Source organism: Arachis stenosperma, chromosome 2 (assembly GCF_014773155.1).
Source record: "Arachis stenosperma cultivar V10309 chromosome 2, arast.V10309.gnm1.PFL2, whole genome shotgun sequence".
In the NCBI taxonomy this organism is placed as follows: domain Eukaryota; kingdom Viridiplantae; phylum Streptophyta; class Magnoliopsida; order Fabales; family Fabaceae; genus Arachis; species Arachis stenosperma.
Window position 1 is genome coordinate 77976736 of NC_080378.1, and position 9537 is coordinate 77986272.

The 9537-nt window shown below is 40.1% G+C and overlaps 1 non-coding gene across 1 annotated transcript; it reads right to left on the minus strand.

Annotated features, from left to right (window-relative positions):
- Positions 1 to 9145: 9145 nt before the first annotated feature.
- LOC130963998 (small nucleolar RNA R71) lies at positions 9146 to 9253 on the minus strand. Its single transcript, XR_009080113.1, has one exon. It is a non-coding gene; the product is annotated as a small nucleolar RNA R71 (small nucleolar RNA).
- Positions 9254 to 9537: the final 284 nt, after the last annotated feature.

The following is a 9537-nucleotide window of genomic DNA, read 5'->3' on the forward strand; positions in this document are numbered from 1 at the left end:
AAGAAAGCAACCCAGGAGAGTGAAATGTCGAACACGTTTAACCTCCAGTTTAAGGTTAAACTGGAGGTTAAACTTGGAAATGAAGAAAGCAACCCTGGAGGCAATTTGTGGTCGAACACGTTTAACCTCCAGTTTAAGGTTAAACTGGAGGTTAAACTTGGAAATGAAAAAGCAACCCTGGAGGAGAGAAATAGTCGAACACGTTTAACCTCCCTTTCTTGAGTCGTCACTTTGTTCTCTTGTCAACCTTGCCAATTTGATGCCAAATATAGACTATTATACCTCGTTGGAAAGCTATGGATGTCAGCTTTCTAACGCAACTGGAAGCACCTCAATTGGATCTCTATAGCTCAAGTTATGCTTGATTGAAGGTGACAAGGTTGCTGGTTGGTTTGACAGCGTTTAAGCCAACGTTTAAGTCACTTAAACGTGCTCGAAAATGCCAATTTTGGGAGCTCAGTTGCATTGTCCACCCCATACTTCTATACATCGTTGGAAATCTCTGGATGTCTACTTTCCAATGCAACTGGAAGCGCATCATTTGGAGTTCTACAACTCGCGTTATACTCCATGGAAGGTGAAGAGGTCAGCTGGCCTGATTGCATGTTGGTACTATGCTCTTCTATGCACATTACGGGGCTGTTTTCTCCCTCAATTTTTAGTATCCACCATGCATACCATATATGCTTGGAAAGCTCTAGATGTCTTCTTTCCAATGCATTTTGAATCACCTCATTTGGAGTTTTGTAGCTCAAGTTATTTATGTTTGAAGAATGCATGGTCAAGCTGTTCCATATGCCAGCGTTTAAGCTCCAGTTTAAGGTTAAACTGGAGCTTAAACGTGGAAATGCTCCTGGTGCCTTTCTTATTTCTGGCGTTTAACCTCCAGTTTAAGGTTAAACTGGAGGTTAAACGTGGAAATGCTTCTTTGGTGGGAACAAGTGTCGAACACGTTTAACCTCCAGTTTAAGGTTAAACTGGAGGTTAAACGTGGAACACTCCCTTGGTTCAAATCATCATTCTGGCGTTTAACCTCCAGTTTAAGGTTAAACTGGAGGTTAAACGTGGAATGCTTCTTTAGTTCCTTTCTCATTCTGGCGTTTAACTTCCAGTTTAAGGTCAAACTGGAGGTTAAACGCCAGTTACAGCATTCCCTCTCTTCTCATGATTTTGGCGTTTAAGCTCCAGTTTAACCTTAAACTGGAGCTTAAACGTCCCTTTTCATATTCAAGCTTCCTTTATTGATTTTGTTGCTTCCTTGCCTAGCCTCTTCTTCCCTGAAATCATCCAAACAATTGCATCAAAGTCTTGCAAAATTTCATGAGAATTCTTCCATTCATAGCATTCAAGTAATATCACTAAAAACTCATGAAATTTGCATCAAAATCATAATGTTTGGATGGTTCATTGCTTTGTTGTTCATTTAACCATTCTTGGTTACTTTAAGCTCAAGAAAATGCATAAAACAACTAAAACTAACAGAAAATTGCTAGTGAAACTAGCCTAAGATGCCTTGGCATCAAACATCAACCGAGCCACTATAGTGCAATGCTTAGTACTAGGTGGGGAAATCAATGTGCATGAGCTTATTGCCGAAGGGATTCAAGAGTCAGCTGAGAAAGTTGATTCGGGTGTCAGGCTTTGGTACCCCAGCACAATTCTCCGCTTGTGCAACAAGGCTAAGGTAGTATTTGAGGACAGCAGTCCAGACTGGGTAAACCCAGGGAAGCCGGTCACACGTGAGCGCATGGTCCACACCTCACTTGCTCAACAACTAAGAAGGCCACATATAGGAAGGCACAGAGCCCAGGAAGAAGTTCATCAAGAGGAGTATCATCAGGAAGATTACCAACAAGAAGAGCAACACAACCCAGCCAATCTCAATATGAGTCATATCTTACATGCCATTGAGGATTTGGAGATGAAACATATGGAGGGACAAGAGCAAATACTTGCCATGCATTCCAAATGGATGAAGCAACAAGAAGAGTGACAGAAACAACACATGGAGCAGCAACAGGAGCAATATTCACAACTCACTCAAGCCCTACACCAAGTAACAGAGAGGCAAGAGTGTCAAGACAAATGCCTTCAAGAGCTCAACCAGTGGCAATTAGCTCAGATGAAATCATTTAATGAGTTTAGCGTGCTGAATGAAGGAAGGCAGTTGCATAGAGAGGAATTCAGTGTAAACACTCAAGCCAAATTGAGCTATATGTCTGATAATATGCACCACCTACATTATGCCATCCCCACATATGAGGAGGTCCAAAAAGAGTTTGTTGAACGAGAAGAAGGGAAGGTGAAACAGCAGAAGGAAACTCTGAAGAAAAAAATGGAGGACGCTGGCTTCTGGAAGAAACTACTTGGAAAAAGCAAAGGGAGTGGAAGCACAAGCACTCAAGAAAAGCACCAAGAGGACAAGCATGGAGGGGAGCATGAGCAACCACATGAGTAAAAGGTGGTGGAGGTCCTTTTTTTTTAGTTTATATTATCAATAAGGAGGATCTTGTATGAAATAGGACATGCCTCCATATTAGATAGACAACTTTCAATTATGCATTCTGAATTTTATGATTAAGAAGTCAATGCTTGCTAGCCTTTATGTTACTGCATTCGGATCTTTACTTATTTTATGTTTGTCCTTAGAATCAAATGAAAAGAGAATGTTTATGTTTACAAAAGACCAGAAAGGAGTTCATAATGTTGAAGTGTGATGAGCGGATAATTTATATACTTTTTGGCATTGTTTTTAGTATGTTTTTGATAGTTTTAGTTGAGTTTTTAGTATATTTTTATTAGTTTTTAGTTAAAATTCACTTTTCTGGACTTTACTATGAGTTTGTGTGTTTTTCTGTGATTTCAGGTATTTTCTGGCTGAAATTGAGGGACCTGAGCAAAAATCTGATTCAGAGACTAAAAAGGACTGCAGATGCTGTTGGATTCTGACCTCCCTGCACTCGAAGTGGATTTTCTGGAGCTACAGAAGCCCAATTGGCGCGCTCTCAACGGCGTTGGAAAGTAGACATCCTGGGCTTTCCAGCAATATATGATAGTCCATACTTTGCCCAAGATTTGATGGCCCAAACCGGCGTTCAAAGTCACCTCAAGAAATCCCAGCGTTAAACGCTGGAACTGGCACCCAAATGGGAGTTAAACGCCCAAACTGGCATAAAAGCTGGCGTTTAACTCCAAGAAGAGTCTCTACACGAAATTGCTTCATTGCTCAGCCCAAGCACACACCAAGTGGGCCCGGAAGTGGATTTTTCATGTCATTTACTCATTTCTGTAAACCTTAGGCTACTAGTTTTCTATAAGTAGGACCTTTTACTATTGTATTTTCATCTTTTGATCACTTTAGATCTCTAGATCGAGACTTTGGTAGCTATCTTCGTTTTATGCTATCTTAGATCATTGGGAGGCTGGCCATTCGTCCATGCCTAGACCTTATGCTTATGTATTTTCAACGGTGGAGTTTCTACACACCATAGATTAAGGTGTGGAGCTCTGCTGTACCTCGAGTATTAATGCAATTACTATTGTTCTTCCATTCAATTCCGCTTGTTCTTGTTCTAAGATATCACTTGTTCTTCAACTTGATGAATGTGATGATCCGTGACACTCATCATCATTCTCACTTATGAACAAGGTGACTGACAACCACTTTTGTTCTACAAGCAACCAAGGCTCTAGTGAATATCTCTTGGATTCCTGATTGCACGATGCATGGTTGATCGCCTGACAACCGAGTGCTCGCCTGACAAACGAGCCAGCCATTCCGTGAGATCAGAGTCTTCGTGGTATAGGCGAGAACTGATGGCAGCATTCAAGAGAATCCGGAAGGTCTAACCTTGTCTGTGGTATTCTGAGTAGGATTCAATGACTGAATGACTGTGACGTGCTTCAAACTCCTAGCAGGTGGGTCGTTAGTGACAGACGCAAAAGTATCGATGGATATTTGATGAGCGGATAATTTATATACTTTTTGGCATTGTTTTTAGTATGTTTTTGATAGTTTTAGTTGAGTTTTTAGTATATTTTTATTAGTTTTTAGTTAAAATTCACTTTTTCTGGACTTTACTATGAGTTTGTGTGTTTTTCTGTGATTTCAGGTATTTTCTGGCTGAAATTGAGGGACCTGAGCAAAAATCTGATTCAGAGACTGAAAAGGACTGCAGATGCTGTTGGATTCTGACCTCCCTGCACTCGAAGTGGATTTTCTGGAGCTACAGAAGCCCAATTGGCGCGCTCTCAACGGCGTTGGAAAGTAGACATCCTGGGCTTTCCAGCAATATATGATAGTCCATACTTTGCCCAAGATTTGATGGCCCAAACCGGCGTTCAAAGTCACCTCAAGAAATCCCAGCGTTAAACGCTGGAACTGGCACCCAAATGGGAGTTAAACGCCCAAACTGGCATAAAAGCTGGCGTTTAACTCCAAGAAGAGTCTCTACACGAAATTGCTTCATTGCTCAGCCCAAGCACACACCAAGTGGGCCCGGAAGTGGATTTTTCATGTCATTTACTCATTTCTGTAAACCTTAGGCTACTAGTTTTCTATAAGTAGGACCTTTTACTATTGTATTTTCATCTTTTGATCACTTTAGATCTCTAGATCGAGACTTTGGTAGCTATCTTCGTTTATGCTATCTTAGATCATTGGGAGGCTGGCCATTCGTCCATGCCTAGACCTTATGCTTATGTATTTTCAACGGTGGAGTTTCTACACACCATAGATTAAGGTGTGGAGCTCTGCTGTACCTCGAGTATTAATGCAATTACTATTGTTCTTCCATTCAATTCCGCTTGTTCTTGTTCTAAGATATCACTTGTTCTTCAACTTGATGAATGTGATGATCCGTGACACTCATCATCATTCTCACTTATGAACAAGGTGACTGACAACCACTTTTGTTCTACAAGCAACCAAGGCTCTAGTGAATATCTCTTGGATTCCTGATTGCACGATGCATGGTTGATCGCCTGACAACCGAGTGCTCGCCTGACAAACGAGCCAGCCATTCCGTGAGATCAGAGTCTTCGTGGTATAGGCGAGAACTGATGGCAGCATTCAAGAGAATCCGGAAGGTCTAACCTTGTCTGTGGTATTCTGAGTAGGATTCAATGACTGAATGACTGTGACGTGCTTCAAACTCCTAGCAGGTGGGTCGTTAGTGACAGACGCAAAAGTATCGATGGATATTTGATGAGCGGATAATTTATATACTTTTTGGCATTGTTTTTAGTATGTTTTTGATAGTTTTAGTTGAGTTTTTAGTATATTTTTATTAGTTTTTAGTTAAAATTCACTTTTTCTGGACTTTACTATGAGTTTGTGTGTTTTTCTGTGATTTCAGGTATTTTCTGGCTGAAATTGAGGGACCTGAGCAAAAATCTGATTCAGAGACTGAAAAGGACTGCAGATGCTGTTGGATTCTGACCTCCCTGCACTCGAAGTGGATTTTCTGGAGCTACAGAAGCCCAATTGGCGCGCTCTCAACGGCGTTGGAAAGTAGACATCCTGGGCTTTCCAGCAATATATGATAGTCCATACTTTGCCCAAGATTTGATGGCCCAAACCGGCGTTCAAAGTCACCTCAAGAAATCCCAGCGTTAAACGCTGGAACTGGCACCCAAATGGGAGTTAAACGCCCAAACTGGCATAAAAGCTGGCGTTTAACTCCAAGAAGAGTCTCTACACGAAATTGCTTCATTTCTCAGCCCAAGCACACACCAAGTGGGCCCGGAAGTGGATTTTTATGTCATTTACTCATTTCTGTAAACCTTAGGCTACTAGTTATCTATAAGTAGGACCTTTTACTATTGTATTAGTAGACTTGGGTAGCTATCTTCGTTTTATGCTATCTTAGATCATTGGGAGGCTGGCCATTCGGCCATGCCTAGACCTTATGCTTATGTATTTTCAACGGTGGAGTTTCTACACACCATAGATTAAGGTGTGGAGCTCTGCTGTACCTCGAGTATTAATGCAATACTATTGTTCTTCCATTCAATTCCGCTTGTTCTTGTTCTAAGATATCACTTGTTCTTCAACTTGATGAATGTGATGATCCGTGACACTCATCATCATTCTCACTTATGAACAAGGTGACTGACAACCACTTTTGTTCTACAAGCAACCAAGGCTCTAGTGAATATCTCTTGGATTCCTGATTGCACGATGCATGGTTGATCGCCTGACAACCGAGTGCTCGCCTGACAAACGAGCCAACCATTCCGTGAGATCAGAGTCTTCGTGGTATAGGCGAGAACTGATGGCAGCATTCAAGAGAATCCAGAAGGTCTAACCTTGTCTGTGGTATTCTGAGTAGGATTCAATGACTGAATGACTGTGACGTGCTTCAAACTCCTAGCAGGCGGGGCGTTAGTGACAGACGCAAAAGTATCAATGGATATTATTCCGGCCTGACCGAGAATCGACAGCTGAATTCCGCTATGCCGTGACAGGGCATATGCAATCGCTTTCACTGAGAGGATGGGAGGTAGCCATTGACAACGGTGAAACCCTACACGAGCTTGCCATGGAAAGGAGTAAGAAGGATTGTATGAAGACAGTAGGAAAGCAGAGAGACGGAAGGGAAGGCATCTTCATGCGCTTATCTGAAGTTCCTACCAATGAATTACATAAGTATTTCTATCTTTATCTTTTATGTTATTTTCGTTCATCACCATATACATTTGAGTCTGCCTGACTAAGATTTGCAAGATGACCATAGCTTGCTTCATAGCAACAATCTCCGTGGGATCGACCCTTACTCACGTAAGGTATTACTTGGACGACCCAGTGCACTTGCTGGTTAGTTGTGCGAAGTTGTGTAATGCCATGGAATTGAACCACCAAGTTTTTGGAGTTCATGACCAGGGATTATGAGAGTTGTGAAAAGTATTGTTCACAATTTCGCGCACCAAGTTTTTGGCGCCGTTGCCGGGGATTGTTCAAGTTTTGAGCAAGCTTTTGGTAACAATGCCAGGGATTGTTCAGTTTGGACAACTGACGGTACATCTTGTTGCTTAGATTAGGTACTTTTTTTTTCGAAATTCTTGAAGATGAATTCTAGAGTTTCATGATGATTTGTTGAAATCTGGCTGGCTGAGAAGCCATGTCTAATCTCATTGGACCGAGGTTTCAACTTATCATCATAAGAGCTTGTTGATTTTTATCAATCTTGCTTTTGGAGCAGTGATCTGCTAAGGCTTGGCTGGCCTTTGGCCATGTCTAGTGTTTTGGACCGAAGCTTTCTTTGAAAGCTTGGCTGGCTGTGAAGCCATGTCTAATTCCTGGACCGGAGTCTTAGACTAGCATTGCACTGATTCCTGGAATTCTCATTAAGAATTTTGATATCTTTTTCCACTTAATTTTCGAAAAACACAAAAAAAATCAAAAAAAAAATTTCATAAAAACCAAAAATATGTTATGTTTCTTGTTGAAGACACTAGTCTCATCTTAAGTTTGGTGTCAATTGCATACATTCATTCATGTATCTTAAGGATCTTCAAGTAATTCTTGATGATTTCTTACTCTGATCTTTGAATTCTTTTGGCTTGAGTGTTTATGCGTCTCATATAGTGTCAGTAGTATACAAACTGCTAAGTTTGGTGTCTAGCATGCATTGTTATTTCATTCTTGTTGCATTTTGATTATTAAAAATCCAAAAATATTTTTAATTTGTGTCTTTTCAAGTCAATAATACAAAGAATTGAAGATTCAGAACATGCTGCAGAGGAATTATACAGAAAAAGCTGAGCATTCAAAAATGCCCAGTGAAGAAGACAGACTGGCGTTTAAACGCCAGCCAGGGTACCTGGTTGGGCGTTTAACGCCCAAAGAGGTAGCATTTTGGGCGTTAAACGCCAGAATGGATACCATTCTGGGCGTTTAACGCTAGGATGGCAAAGGGGGAAGATTTTGTTTTTCAAATCATTTTTTTTTTCAAGTTTTCTAAGCTTTTCAAAATCAAATCTTTTTCAAATCATATCTTTTCAATCAAATGTTTTCAAAATCAATTCCTTTTTTTTTTCAAAGATACTTACTAACAATTAATGATTTGATTGAACATATCAATTATGTTGCCTTTTCTGTTGAGGAAGGTTTAATGTTTGAATCATATCTTTTCTTGTTAGACAAGTCATTGATTTTCAAAATCAAATCTTTTAAAAAAAATTGTTTTCAAAACATATCTTTTAAAATTGTTTTCAAATCAAATTTTTTTTCAATCATATCTTTTTAATCACATCTTTTTCAAAATAAGTTTTCAATCAAATCTTTTTGATTTCTGATTTCAAAATCTTTTTCAAAAATCACTTGATTTCTTTTCCACTTTCAATTTTCGAAAATTATCAATCAATTTTTAAAATGTTTTTGACATCTTTCTAATTAATTTTCAAAAATTCTCTTCCCTCCTTCTCACATCCTTCTATTTATGGAGTACTACTCCTTCTTAATGCACAATTCGAACTTTATCTCATCAAGTTCGAATTCTTCTACCTTCTTTCTTCTATTTTTCTTTTCCTCTGACACCTCAAGGAATCTCTATACTGTGACATAGAGGATTCCACATCTTCTTGTTCTCTTCTCTTTCATATGAGCAGGAGCAGAGACAAAGGCATTCTTGTTGAAGCTGACCCTGAACCTGAAAGGACCTTGAAGAGAAAGCTAAGAGAAGCCAAAGCACAACTCTCTTTAGAGGACCTGACCGAATTCTTCAAAGAGGAAGAACACATGGCAGCCGAAAACAACAACAATGCCAACAATGCAAGGAAGGTGCTGGGTGACTTTACTGCACCTACTCCCGACTTCTATGGGAGAAGCATCTCTATCCCTGCCATTGGAGCAAACAACTTTGAGCTTAAGCCTCAATTAGTTTCTCTAATGCAACAGAATTGCAAATTCCATGGACTTCCAATGGAAGATCCTCATCAGTTTTTAGCTGAATTCTTGCAAATCTGTGACACAGTCAAGACTAATGGGGTTGACCCTGAGGTCTACAGACTGATGCTATTCCCTTTTGCTGTAAGAGACAGAGCTAGAATATGGTTGGACTCACAACCTAAAGATAGCCTGGACTCTTGGGAAAAGCTAGTCAATGCCTTCTTGGCAAAGTTCTTTCCACCTCAAAAATGGAGTAAGCTTAGAGTGGAAGTCCAAACCTTCAGACAGAAGGATGGAGAATCCCTCTATGAAGCTTGGGAAAGATACAAACAATTGATCAGAAAATGTCCCTCAGACATGCTTTCTGAATGGAGCATCATAGGTATTTTCTATGATGGTCTCTCTGAACTATCCAAGATGTCTTTGGATAGCTCTGCTGGAGGATCTCTTCATCTGAAGAAGACGCCTGCAGAGGCTCAAGAGCTAATTGAAATGGTTGCAAATAACCAATTCATGTACACTTCTGAAAGGAATCCTGTGAATAATGGGACTAATCAGAAGAAAGGAGTTCTTGAGATTGACACTCTGAATGCCATTTTGGCTCAGAACAAGATATTGACTCAACAAGTCAATTTGATTTCTCAAAG